The sequence below is a fragment of the Phascolarctos cinereus genome, unplaced genomic scaffold (genome assembly GCF_003287225.1).
Source record: "Phascolarctos cinereus isolate Bilbo 61053 unplaced genomic scaffold, phaCin_HiC Scaffold_5;HRSCAF=322, whole genome shotgun sequence".
Lineage (NCBI taxonomy): Eukaryota > Metazoa > Chordata > Mammalia > Diprotodontia > Phascolarctidae > Phascolarctos > Phascolarctos cinereus.
In genome coordinates this window covers 105,413,332-105,427,310 of record NW_027555958.1, presented here as the reverse complement: position 1 = coordinate 105,427,310, position 13,979 = coordinate 105,413,332, and the positions used below count along the sequence as shown (strand labels likewise).

At 37.0% G+C, this 13,979-nt stretch overlaps 1 pseudogene; it reads left to right on the top strand.

Annotated features, from left to right (window-relative positions):
• The first annotated feature begins 1,255 nt into the window (after positions 1–1,255).
• LOC144457632 (large ribosomal subunit protein uL29m pseudogene) lies at positions 1,256–1,939 on the top strand (annotated as a pseudogene).
• Positions 1,940–13,979: the final 12,040 nt, after the last annotated feature.

Here is a 13,979-nt window from a genome sequence, read left to right as displayed (position 1 = left end):
TCAACCTTCTGGCTTCACTATTTATACCTGTGTAATCACATTGTTTCCCATTTTCATAACCTTGAGGTTTTTCTTTTGCCATTGAGCTTCTCTCACTTCATATTTAACCAAGTCATGCCTCTGCTACTTACAAAACTCATGCATCTAACATCTCCTCTCTATTCCAAATGACAAAAAAAAAAACAATTACAAATTCAAATAAAAATCCATGTGGGCTACTATAATAACTTCCATACCTATCTTCCCACTGCTAATCCCTCTCAATGTAATCCACCCATCATACTGCAGGGAGAATAATTTTTAGGAATAAAATAATTAGGCCAAATCACTGCTCTGCTCAAAACTTTTAGGTGACTATTGTCTTCTAAATAAAATGCAGCCTCCATTTTCTGGCATGCAAGGCCCTCTATAGTCTAGTCCTGCCTCACCTTTCAAGTCTTACTTCTCTCCCCCATATTTTATTCTTTGTCTTTAAACCCATTCTGTGCTTTTACTCTACCCATATCTTTTCTCACAATGTTTCTTCTGCCTGGAATGTCCCTCTCCACCTCACAAGTAGAATTTCTAGGCATTTTTCAATGCTCACTATTATCTCTGCTGTGAAGTTTTCTTTGATCCCTCAGTCAGTAACAACTCCTCCCTCTCTGACCTCACATTTGTTTTGTACCTCTCAAGTATACTTTTCATATAATATAGTATTTTACAGTTATGTGGATTTGTGCCATCCTCCTAGTAAACTTTAAGTTCCATGAGAGCACGGATTGAGTCTTAACAAAATATTACAACTGCCCAATCACCTAAGACTGTAGGAAAATGGAATTTTACAGTTAGGGGTGGGGACCTTAGAGATTTAATCTGACATCTTCAGTTTATAGGTGAGGAAGCTAAACGTTAGAGAGTTGATGTGATTTACCCAACTTCACATAGGTAGTAAGTAGCAGCCATGATTATCATAACATGATTTCAGCCCAGATCTTCTGAATCAGAATCTAGTAATCTTTTTCCTACCTCGTATTACCTCCTCTTACAGTGTCCTACACATAGTAGGCATTTAACAAAGTAGGTATTTAACAAGTTTTTTAGTGGATGGAGGATTTAGGACATACCTTAAAGGAGCTTTGTATTTCTTCTTAAAGGGGCTCTGTATTTCTTTTTTCCAATAATTTTGATAATAGGTGAAGTTAAGTGTTTATAACTTTAAAAAATGTAAATAGTTTAGGCAGTCAGGGGAAATGTAGCATAAGACTGGATAAGTATGGTGGCTTCAGCCACCCTGGAGGTCCAAGTGTTGGCAGTCTCCCTGGCCCTTGCTTCTATAGGCCTTGAGTTTGTTTCAAGTTTATTAAATAATAATACAGCAAACATCGTACTTCTCTACCAATATAGATTCATACATACTACTTTTTAAGGAAAGGAGAAGAAAAAAATTTTTGATCTAAAGAACTAAGGAGAAGAAACAATCAAATCAAGGGCTACATGGACCTGTAAATAGTTAAGGTACTGGAGCAAAAAAGATTTACACAAATTTTGATATGTCCTACAAAAGGAGAAAAAATATGTCTCACTTTGGGAGAGGAGGCCAAATGACAAAGTTTGCCAGTGCTAGGTCCAGAGCAATTAGGAAAGATGTCAAAGTCTATGGATGACTTAGATAAAGTTGTATGGGAAAGAAATGATAGTCTGAGACTTCTTCAAAGACAAGAAAAGCCCAGACCAGGTACCTGGAGAAAAGACACTTTGGGATATATCATCTGACACAAGTATAAACCATAAACCTTGGCACCTAAACTAAAGAAAAGATACAAAAAGCAATTCTTTGCCATGCCTTCCATGGAACAGAACAAGGCTTGAAAAATACTTAAGTAGTAAAGCGAAGAAGAAAAATTTAAAGAAAAAGAAAGAAAATGTTTCCCCCAAAAAAAGGTTTCTATATATCTGAGAAGCCCAAAATGTAAATGTAAACAAGGGTACAGTGAATTCTTAACTTGATACTGTGTCTTTTCCTAGTTCTATTCCACCCTGGAATTTTCCCCACTGATACAATCTAAGACTCGTAATTACATAAAAGTAAGCTCATGATAAGTAGTTTATTTTTAAAAATCATCACTTTAATTGTTATTCATAAGATTTAAATCTTGCATTATAATTTTACCAAGTGGTCATACTTTTCAAAACTGAAGTGTAAGTTTTCTTCAATTTCTAAGTACTTTTTGAATTTTATCTCCTAACTATATAAGAAATAACTACAAAAGTAATGTTGACATAATACCCTTTCCTAGCCATGTAGAGAGGATTGTAAGGTGAACAAAAAAAGTTTTGGTTGCCCAAAGAAGCAAACCATAGTGGTTGACTTTATCATAACAAATAGTAATTTATTTCTTCTAGTGTGTAGACTGGCTTTATTGTTTAGTTTTGCAAATATAAGTGAAGGGCATAGGTAGTAAGCTTTGGTAGTCAACAAAAATAAATTCTACCGGTGAATTAGAAATCCACATACTATCAGAGGGTTGTAAATCAGTTTACTGAAAGAAAAATATTTAGAGAAAATATTTATAGAAATTATAAAATGCTTAAGAGATATTACAAGGGAGGCAAAAACTCATCTTAAATTATAAGGCAAGTTAAAGACTTTAAAATTTGGTAAATAGAAATTTAAAGTATGCACAAATGTATAGATGTTCTACAGAAGTTATTGACCTTGTTCCTCAATACCCTAATGCTAGCAAACACAAAGGATCATTGGGAAGGCCACAGGTTTATTATTTTGTTTTGTTTTGTTTTGTTTTTCAGAACTGCTGTCAAGGGTGTTTCCTTCCTCCACATTATTTTACTCCTTCATATTTATTTAGAAATTCGCATTATATAATATGAAACAGAGAAAAACAAAACATGAATGTAATTTCTCAGTTTCTTTAAAAATAAATTATTAACTCTTGAAAAGACACTACCCAGAAATAGAGCAAAGAACACAATAACGGAAGGTATGAAGTGATAAAGATGCACTCTGTCTCTTCATTACTTATATCTGGTAGCTCAGCTTTGGTTCTCACTGAATGGAACGCTGTAATGACATTTTATGTACTTTAGTTATTTCTACGTATTCCCCTCTACCATCTCTACTATCTGTAAGCTGCCTCTGAAGGAGAAAGAAACCTGATATTTTTAAAGGGTCAAACTATTTTGAAACACAATCAACATATGTTAAAGTGAATCCATGTTACATACTATTACAACTCAAAAAGATGACTTCATGGAGGTAATATATGCCCAAAGGGTTGTCATGAAGATCAAATGAGATACATATCATGGAAGGATATTCTTAGATTTGTATAGCAGTTAACTAGCATTTACAGTTGTCCCTTCCACATTGCTCCGGTTAGGGATGCAGCACCCTCAGGATCTGGAAAACCAGCATAAAAATTTTTGGCCCTCCCTTCGTACCATAGAAAAAGTCTGATTTTTTTTTTCTTTTTCTTTTATGGGGTATTTACAGTACCTCTTGGTTTAAATGCATGGTCATAAACTCTGTGTTGTCTGCTGTTCATTGCCTATCATCTGTGGCTTCCACTAAACTACCAAAAAATTCCCGTTTACTTTCTTGTGCTGACAGGCAACATAGTGAAACCATGATGAGGAAAGTTGTGATGTGGAAGGGATAACTGTATATACTGCTTTAAAGTTTTCAAGATTCTTTGCAAAGATCTCATTTAATCCTCACAACAACCTTGAAATGTAGGTGTTGTTATTTTCCTCATTTTACAAATGAGGACATTGAGACAGACAAAGATTAAGTGACTTGTCCAGGACCGTACAGCTAGTAAGCATCTGAGTCCGGATTTGAACCCATGTCTTCTTGACTACAAATTCGGCACTACCTCCTGTACAATATTCCTGACAAATTGTTATCCAGCCTTTGACCAATTCCAATGAGGAGGGATATATTACCTATAACTACTACAAAAGTGAATTTTAAATGGAAGTTATTAGTAGTAATAATATTGAATCATACTACAGTTTGGGATAACTCTAATGGTTAGAAAGTTCTTATTTTGAGCTGAAATTTGCTTCCCTGTATTTAAAAGCTCTTGGAAAAGAAGAAAATGATATTGATCATTCTTTTGTTTTTCCCTCTTTGGTTATCTCTTTTCCTCTTTCTTCTCTTAGTCTTTAATTTTCTTAGTTCACTTATTTTCTTTCTTACCATTATCCTTCTCTTCCCCACTGCTCTGTTTGGCAGAACTCTAGGACTCTTCTGAAGCTTCCTACAGCTCCCCTTATTGTAACTGAGGCTCATTCAGCAATGGGATTGGCCAGACCAATGTTGGTAAGGTTGGTAGAGACCAGAAAAGACAAGTCAGATAATTGAGAGAGTCTCAACTTCAAGGTATAGGAAAAAGTCCAAGTAGCTGAATAGCCAGTGATGGTCAGGGCCAATAAACATGCTAGTTATATGGTAGCCAATAGATATGAAGGTTGTATTGTAGCCAATAGACAACCACACAGACCTGAGATTTGGGAAGAAAACCTGTACTCTTAGTTTCTAGAATTACTGAGAAGGCAAGACACAGCCCTAAAAGAACTTGAGTATTAGGAAAGGGATTGAGATGAGGGCTCAAGCTCAAGGTTATTGGCCAGGCATAGAAGATTAAAAGCTGGCCAAGCTGAAAAGGGCAAAGGACTTATCAGAGACTAATAAGCCTTGTCTTCCTATGTATCTCCTTAGGGACAGGATTAGCTCCAGTATCAGAGGCTAAAATAAGGATAATAGACCTTCAGAAGTCACAGAGATTCCAGAGTCCATCTAGTACAAACTGTACTTGAACAGAAATCCCCTCTCTAACATTTCCAACAAGTTGTCCTACAGTATTTGCTTGATGACCTCTAGTGAAGGGAAGCCAATTACCTCCTAAGGCAGGTGTCAGTGACCTCCGCTTTAAGGGACCAAAGGACCCAGGAATGGGGAGTCCAAAGGATCATTACAGCTCTAACCCAGTTCTGATCTTGTCACTCTAGTACCTATCCCAAGATGGATCAGAACCTCTGATGAAAATCCCTATCAGATCTGGTTTTCAGGGGATTTGGCAGCCACAGAGACATGGAGTGGCATGTGTCACCTGTCTAATGTCCTCTTTAGAATTCCTTTCAGCGTTGTCTAATGTGGCAATTTCCTGTGATACTTTAGTCAGATAATGACATGTTGTGTCCTTCAAAGGATAGTAATTATATAATTTATTCATTCTGAGGTTCTTTTTCTCTTAAAAAATAATAACTCCTGGGGGCAGCTAGGTGGTACAGGGGGTAGAGCACTGGCCCTGGAGTCGGGAGGACCTGAATTCAAATCCAGCCTCAGACACTTGACACTAGCTGTGTGACCCTGGGCAAGTCACTTAACCCCATTGCCTAGCCAAAATAATAATAATAATAATAATAATAATAATAATAGTAATAATAACTCCTGCTTTTGTTCTGAGCCTTTATGGTGTGACTATAAGACTCTGAGATTACATAATATTGTACTTTTATTTGAAGATTACTCAGTAGAAGCATAGGTTTGGGGCTGGAATCAAACCTAGACTTCTGATGCAACCCTTTTATTTTTCTTGTTGTTATTTGGGCATTTGCAGTCATGTATAACTCTTTGTGACCTTTTTGAGGTTTTCTTGGCAAAGACACTGGAGTAGTTTGCCATTTCCTTCTCCAGCTCATTTTACAGATGAGGAAATTGAGGTAAACAGGGTTAAGTGACTTGCCCAGGATCACACAGCTAGTAAGTGTCTAAGGCTGGACTTGAACTCACAAAGACTTTAGGCCCAGCATTCTGTCCAATGTGCCACCTAGCTGGGCAAATTTTACACATGAAGAAATTAAGACCAAGAATGGTGAAGTAATCAAGGTGGTCAAGGTCACCCAAGTGACCTTGTGGTAGAGCCAGGATCTTTTCATTCCAAATCCATCATTCTTTCTACCTCAATGTGTATCCTCCCTAATTCTAAGGCAATAATAATGAGTCTTTGTTGATTTCTCTTCTCTTCATAGTGAATGCCATTATTAATAATAAGTACGTATTATCATGACTTATCTCTGCAAAGAGTGCTATGGAGCAAAACAAAGACAAAATACAGAAGTGAAATCCTCTGAAAATGTGTACTCTATGCTCAGTCAGTCATTAAAATTCCAAGTTTGGTATTTATAGCTGTACTCATATAGGAAAAAGAAATAGAAACAACCAATGTTCATAATTTGGGAAATGGAAAAATGTTGTAGTACATGAATGTAGCATAAAATTACTACGTAGCAGGCCTGTACAACTTGCAGCCTATGGGCTGCTTAAGGCACACCAAAAGATTTCAAGTAGCTGTTGAAAAATGTAAAGGAAAACATTCTTTGGTATGTAGAGGAAATACTTTGGTGGGCCGCAGGTTGTGCAGGCCTGCTGTATAGTAAGAAAGTATGAATATGAAGGTACAAAGAAGCCTGGGAAACATAGGACCCAAGGCAAAGTAAAGTAAGCAGAAGCACAAAAATGATATATACAATGGCTATGACAACATAAATGGAGGAAAAATGAATGCTGTGTAATTATTTGTGCAAATTTGACCCTGATGAAAGATGAGCAAATGCACTCCATTCCCTTCTTTCCAGAGGTGAGAGAATATGGGTACAGAACAGTACTGGTACCCTCAGACTCAGTAGATGCGCTGGTAGCTTTGCTAAACTGATTTTTCTCTCTTTTATTTTGTTATAGGGAATATATGGGTAGGAGAAGGACAGGAATATATATGTATGTGTGTGTGCACACATTTACACACACATACACATGCACATGTATACAAAGTGTTCTGAAAATCCAAGTACAGTTTTAAAGTTTAATAAATAAACTATAAAAACTTAAAATAGCACTAAAACTTTTGGGACCCCCTGTATTACATTGTGCAAATGAAGGTGACATACTACTGCTACTACTAATACTAATAATAATGATAATGATAATAATAGCAAGCATTTATATAATGCTTACTATGTACTAGGCACTATGCTAAGCACTTTACAATCATTATCAGTTTTTTTCCTCCAGACAACCCTGGAAGGTAAGTGCTATTAATTATCCTCATTTTACAGATAAGGCAACTGAGGCAAACTGAGGTTAAATGATTTGCCAGAGATGACACAGCTAGTAATTGCCTGAGGCTGGGTATGAACTCAGGTCTCCCTACGAAGACAAAGATCAATAATGTTGTAGTTTTAAACTAAGCTCAGCATGAATGTTCCTGTAGAAAGTAAAAATGTGTACTGTGTCTTGCAAGCATCATGTTACGTGGTCATGGGAATCTGAGAAATACATGTGCATCCAGTACTTTTTCATCTGGATTGTGTGCCTAAGCATGAATTACTTACCCAGCAAATCCTACGATTCTTTGCAAGCCTCTTGATTCACTGTTTTTGAAATTGCAGAAACAGGATAAAGATTTGGTACTTTAATGGATTTTGTACAGAAGGTTTGATACTTTACATTTATATGATCTGTATATATGCACGTATGTGTAGTGTATTTTAGAGTATTTCCCAGATGCCATTTCTTCCATGGACTCTTCTGAATGATGACAGCACAATGAAGCGCCTTTTTTTTTCTTTCTAGTAAGCCTTCCGAAGACCATAGGAGTGTTTCAAATGATAAGCTCTATTCTTTGGGGGAAAAACAACCCCTGCTGCTTTCATTCTAATCTTGGTGAATCATGTGAGACAGTTTTTTACAGCTGTAGTTGATTTCTCCACCCCCACCCCCATTTTTTTCTGAGGGATGTGGAGTGGGAGAGAATCGGATGGGTGGGAGAAGAAGCAATTGTGTCTTGATTCTCTTTTACTCCAAATTTCATTACAGACACTTTCTCCATCAAATGCATTGTACAGACCCGAGTGTCACATGTTTCTTTCCAGATGTTATTTCAGATTAAACTACAGGCATCCTAGAGTAAAAGTGGCACACATTTTCCTCCTCACTTGGTAAAATTACATCTCCTAGCAGTCATTTGTAGAGCAACATAGCTTGCATAACAATTGGACTGCTCTGATATTTTAGGTTATGATGTCAAGATGTATTATGCAGCAGCCTACCAACTTTAAAAAAGAAGAAGAAGAAGAAGATACCTAAAGAAAGAGAGTGATTATGGCAGATTGGGGTTTGGAAAGGTCCTAAGGGAGTGAGCGTCATCTGTTATAAGACCCTTAAAAGCTTCTAATGACCTGTTATCCCGGGAGGATTTTCTTTACTGCTGTCACTTGCTAATTTATTTTTGCTAAACTGGATTTGAATTTTTATATGTTCTTCCTTTAAAAAAAAAAACCAAGATAGCATCATTCATTTTTCTTTGTTTTTCTGAATAAAATTATTGGCCAATTTTTTTTTAAATGGTTCAATTAACTCCAGTGTAAAATGTAGGACTTTTTTGGTTTTGTGTTTTTTTAGGGGGATGTGACCGGGAGTGATGGCGGACACTTTCAATAAATGTCCTTTACCAAACCTGCTCGTGAATTTCTTCCACAGCACGTTATATCTATTTGGGGATGTTTCATAAGCCATGCATCGAAAAGCAAAGATCATCTTTTTCCTTTAAATATACATGATCCTGGTAAATGGAAGCCTGTTTGCCTGAACATTTTCCTGCCTGAGAATTTATTGATTAAAGCCTAGAATTAAATTAAGCATTTTTAAAAAGATAAAATTGATTGGTGGAAAGGTGTTTTTTCAAACCAAATAAATTTTCTTCAATGCCATTTTAGGGCAATAGAAAATTAAAGTCTGGTTTCATTCTATTTCTCTGAACTTAGGCTTAGGCCACACAATTGGTTAGTTGCTTTATTTTTCATCTCTGAACTTGATGATAAAATGAGATAAAATTGCAAATTATTTAGTAATAACACCTGGCACACAGTAGGTGCTTACAAATACTTGTTCCTTCCCTTTTTCCCTCCATGGAAGAATTGGAATTTCATAGAAAAATAAGCTGACCTCACAACATTATGGTTACCTAGATATCTAGGGGTGGTTAGATGGCACTAGGCTTGGAATCAGGAAAACTCATCATCCTGAATTCAAATCCAGCCTCATACATTTACTAGCTATGTGACCCCGAGCAAGTCACTTAAACCTGTTTGCCTCAGTTCTTCATCTGTAAAATGAGCTGGAAAAGAAAATGGCAAACACTCCAAAGTATCTTTGCCAACAAAACCCTAACTGGGATCGTGAAGAGTAGTCAGACACAACTGAAATACCCGAACAGTAACAAGAGCTACTTAACTCATTAGATTGCCGATTCTATCATCCAGCATTTCTTTTGCCCTAATGAGTCAAACTTTAAGCTGTTCCTTACCCTACCTTCAATGGTAAAATATCCCTTTAAGGATACAGGCCTCTGAAGGCAACTGTGACATCCTGGAAACCTTCATTTGAATTAAAATTTAAGGAAGCCAGCAGAATCAGATCTTAGTATTTCATGCTAACGTAAACAGTGTTCTTTTCTCTGATGACTGAGTTGGAAAGTGTGGATAACAGGCTCTTGTAAAAAAAGAGACTGGCTCTTAAATGCACTTTGTTGTGAAGTATTATTTCAGGTGTTTTACAAAAAAAGGAGATGAGATTTTTCCATAGCCTGGTCAGCTTCACAACCAGGAGGGCTGGAGTAATGCCAGGAAGAGGATATATATTGTTGTGTGGTCAGCTTATTTATGTTTTGATGACAAAGAGGTCATACATGACTTAAACTTTACCCCCATTTTAACATATGCATTATGGGTAGTGGCTTTAAAAAAATTAAGGGAAATGAACGTAGTAAATGTCTAGCCAGAGACTTACAGAAGCTATCTTCTTTCATATTTTCTTACAGCCTAATTCTCATGAGGGGCCAGATGAGTATGTGATAGCAATACTGATACTGATTCCAGGAGTGTGATGCCCATCTGATCTACAGGGAGAATGGGTAGATTCAAATCAATGTCAATCTGTGCCTTCTAGGCAGCCGTCTTTAGTGTGGGGTTTGCCACACAGATCAGAAAAACAGCTGGCGACCAGCAATACATTATACAAAAGACCTTTTAAATGCTTTTGTTGTTTCCAGCCATGATGGAGTGTGAGTCACGTCAAATATTAACTATTGAATTTGTGAACCTGTTCAGTGATCCAAAATCCCATTAAGCAACTGGTAAAATCTAATGCTAGCCATGGTAAGATTTAGAGACAGAAAAAAAAAAAAAACCTTGGAATAAACCTGGGCCTTCATCATTTTTTTCCTATTTAAAAAGTTTTATCCAAGGAAAGCTTTGACTAGGAAGCCACTGCTAAGATTGCCTATAAAATATAAACATGTGTTCAAGTAAACAAACCTTGTGGGCTCTTCTGAATTCCTGGAAGGGAGAAAATATATCGAATTAGTTATTTTACTGGGTTGAGAAATGGAGTCATTTGCTTTTAGCATGTGTCATCTGAATATTTTAGACCAGAATTTTTGGAGCTCTATTCTTCTATTGTGATCCGTATTTTTTTAAGATGTAGAATGATAGAGATAGGCACACAAAGTGCTTTTGACATTTGAGGAAATAATCAGTCACTTAGGCCCCAGAAGCTTGTCATATTTTGACAATTCGTATTTTCTTTCTGTGGTGATTTGGGGCAGGAGGAGAGTGGAGGGATGGAGGAGAAAAAGAGTGGGATTGTCTGTCCCTACCCCCACATAGCTGGATTCTGGCAAGAATTGGAACCATGAGTGTTAAGATAAATATATTGTGCATTCAAAAATGAGGTAGAGGAGAATACTAGTTCCTTTTGGAGGCATTTTAAGCCTTACTGAGACAGACGGTATTGGAAATTTTGTGAGTGCTTGATAAATTTCAGCCTCTTTAAAAGATGATTTGGTATTTAAATGAATTTCAGATTAGTTTCCCAAACCTGCCATGCTAAGCACACAGATTTCTACTCTGAATATTCAGAGCCAACCTCAAACTAAATATCTCAGTAACATCAGCACAATGGGTGTTTGTTTATATTTGGTACAGTTTTTTCCATGCATTTTCTCAGGAAACCCATAATTTGGGATTGAGTTTTGTTGCTATAATCACTAATTGGCACACATTTGAGTGCATTTTTCAGTTTTATCCCTGAAATAAAATGGCCAAATGAATGCCACTCAATCCTTCTCTGTGTGCAAAGTACTCCGTAGTCATTTATCTTGTGTAATGTGTGCATAGAGAGTATTTATGTTTTGGCTGGAGTTGTTGTAAGCAAGTCCTCTCCAGGCTTATTTGAAGGCGGATATAATTAGCAGGTGGTGTCCAGTATGGGGAGAGTTTTCATGGATTGTTGGGTCTGGATATTAGGCTATGCCTACATAGAACAAATATATCACAGGCCTTGTAAAAATTGCCTGTGGTTGCTTTTGTACCAAAACCTTGTTTCCCAAAAGCCATGCTCAGGTCTTAGTATTGATGTCATTCAAATTGCAAAACACCAATTCTTTTGAGAAATGTGAGGCCTGGGAAAGAAAATCCACCGGAGATTTGGAGAATGTTCGAATTGCTTTGCAGATGAGAAAACTGAGCTCCAGAGAAATTGCTGTTTACTCCCAGGCACTGAAGCTACTCATGCTGCCTCATCAGTGATGGGTAATTAATAAGGATTCAGAGGATTAATGGAAACTAGTTAAAAACTACTAAGAATATAAACCAGCTTGTTTGTGGAGTAAATTAAATAATTGCTTCATGATGAAATTACTGGCATTTTTGTATCATTTCAAGGTTTTCAAGGTTCTTTTCATGTATTATCTCATTTGATCCTCACAGCATCCTGTGAGTCAGGCATTATAGATATCATTGACCTCATTTTACAGATGAGAAAACAAATTTTTGAGAGGATAAACCACTTGTCCAGTATCCACAGCTAGTAAGGATCTGAAGCAGGCTGTGAACCTGAGTCTTTCCTATTGCCTCCTGGTCTGACCCTTCATCTCCTTGGCTATCTTTCCTGTTCTTTCATTTCTAAGAGCCAGAAAATAGCCTGGAAAGGCAGCTAAAAGCCAATCTAAAATTCCTTGCTTCTTGGTATTCTGATACAATGCCAAAAGGCTAAGTCTAATGCCCATGAGGAGTGATATCGAGGGAAACAGCCTGCAAGAAAAACATAAGAAAAAACTGAAGTTTGGAAAAATGCATTGAGCTGTCTAAAACTCTACGTCCTATAGAGCCGAACTCAAACTGCTTTTGTGTAGAAGGGCAGTAGATGCCAAGTAGATATTTGATTTCTGAAAGCCCTTTCCTTTGGAAAATTGTTCCCCAATTATTTTACCGTGGCACTTGAAATTCTTCACTTAGAGATGCATTTGTTAGGACTAAGACATTGTGTTTTCTTGAGTCTTAAACACAGCAAGATGGAGTTGAAAACTCTTAAAACCAATGGAGTTTTTGTTCAGTTGTTTTCAGTTGTTTCCGACTCTGTGACCCCATGTGGTGTTTTCTTGGCAAAGATACTAGGGAGACTGACATTTCCTTCTCCAGCACATTTTACATGGTGGAAACTGAGGCAAACAGGGGTAAGTGACTTGCCTAGGATCACATAGCTAGTGAGTATCTGAGGTCAGATTTGAACTCAGGAAGATGATTCTTCCTGACTCCAGGGGCAACACTCTATCCACTGCACCATCTAGCTGCCCCTAAAAGGGCAAACCAAAGGAGACAAGTTCAAATGCTGTCCCTGGATGAAATTGGTATCGCGTTGACCTCAGACAATTCACTTATTTTCTGAAGCTCAGTTTTCTCGTCTTGTAAAATGCAGATAATAATACTTGCACTGTGGTAAGGATAAAATGAGATAAGTTATATACATCCTTATCCTTGTGGTACAGCAAAAATACTTAAACTCAGGAGACCTGAATCCGAATGCCACTTCTAATGCTAACTATGTGTGTGACCTTGGGAAGGTTGCAACTTTTCTGGAACTCAGATTCCTAATCTTTTAAATGGGGGGTTGGACTAGAATGATCCCGGCAGTGATCCATCTGTCAACCTGATCTCTTTAGATGCTCACTTTCATTCACTCCCAGAAAAACAAAAACCTTTTTAGGCCTTTTCTGTTTGAGCAGCTTTGTTACTACCTATCATTTAAGGGAAGTTAAAAGTTTGGAGTATGGTTTAATTAGCATGAGCTCTGAGTTTAAGGGATTTGCCTAAAGTCGCATGGGCAATAAATAGCAGAGTTAGGATTTGAACATAGGTACTCTTACTTCAAATCCAGGGCTCTATCCCCTATACAATCTAATGTAATCCAATATACTTATTGTGTACAAGGCGCTATGCTAGGTAATGGGGAAGTTAGACATGATCCCCTGCCCTCTAGTAAGAGAACAAAGCAATGACTCAGATAATTATAAGATATATTCTAAGTGCATTTGATAATTATACAATAAAATAAAATATGTAAACACTGAATTCACACTAAGTGGCATAGTAGATAGAATGCCAGGCCTGGAGTCAGAAAGATTCATTTTCTTGATTTCAAATCTGACTTTAGACACTTACTACGTGTGTGACCTTGGGCAAGTCACTTAACTCTGTTTGCCTCAGTTTCCCCCTCTGTAAAATGAGTTGGAGAAGTAAATGGCAAAGTATTCCATTATCTTTGCCAAGAAAACCCCAAAAAGGGGTCACAAAGAGTCAGACATGACTAAAAACTACTAAACAACAGTAATATTATATACAATATATAAATATGTCCTATATACATATATATGTATGAGAGCAGAATATATTATAGCACATCAGGAGGTGTTGGTGGTACATGACACTTGTGAAGGGAAGGTCATCAATTGAGGGGATCAAGAAGACTTCTGAAGTGAGATAACATTTGAATTGGACTTTAATGCAGAAGTTAGTTTAACAAACACATAAGAGGAGGGAGGACATTCCAAGTAAAGGGAAGAGTATGAGCAAAGGGAATC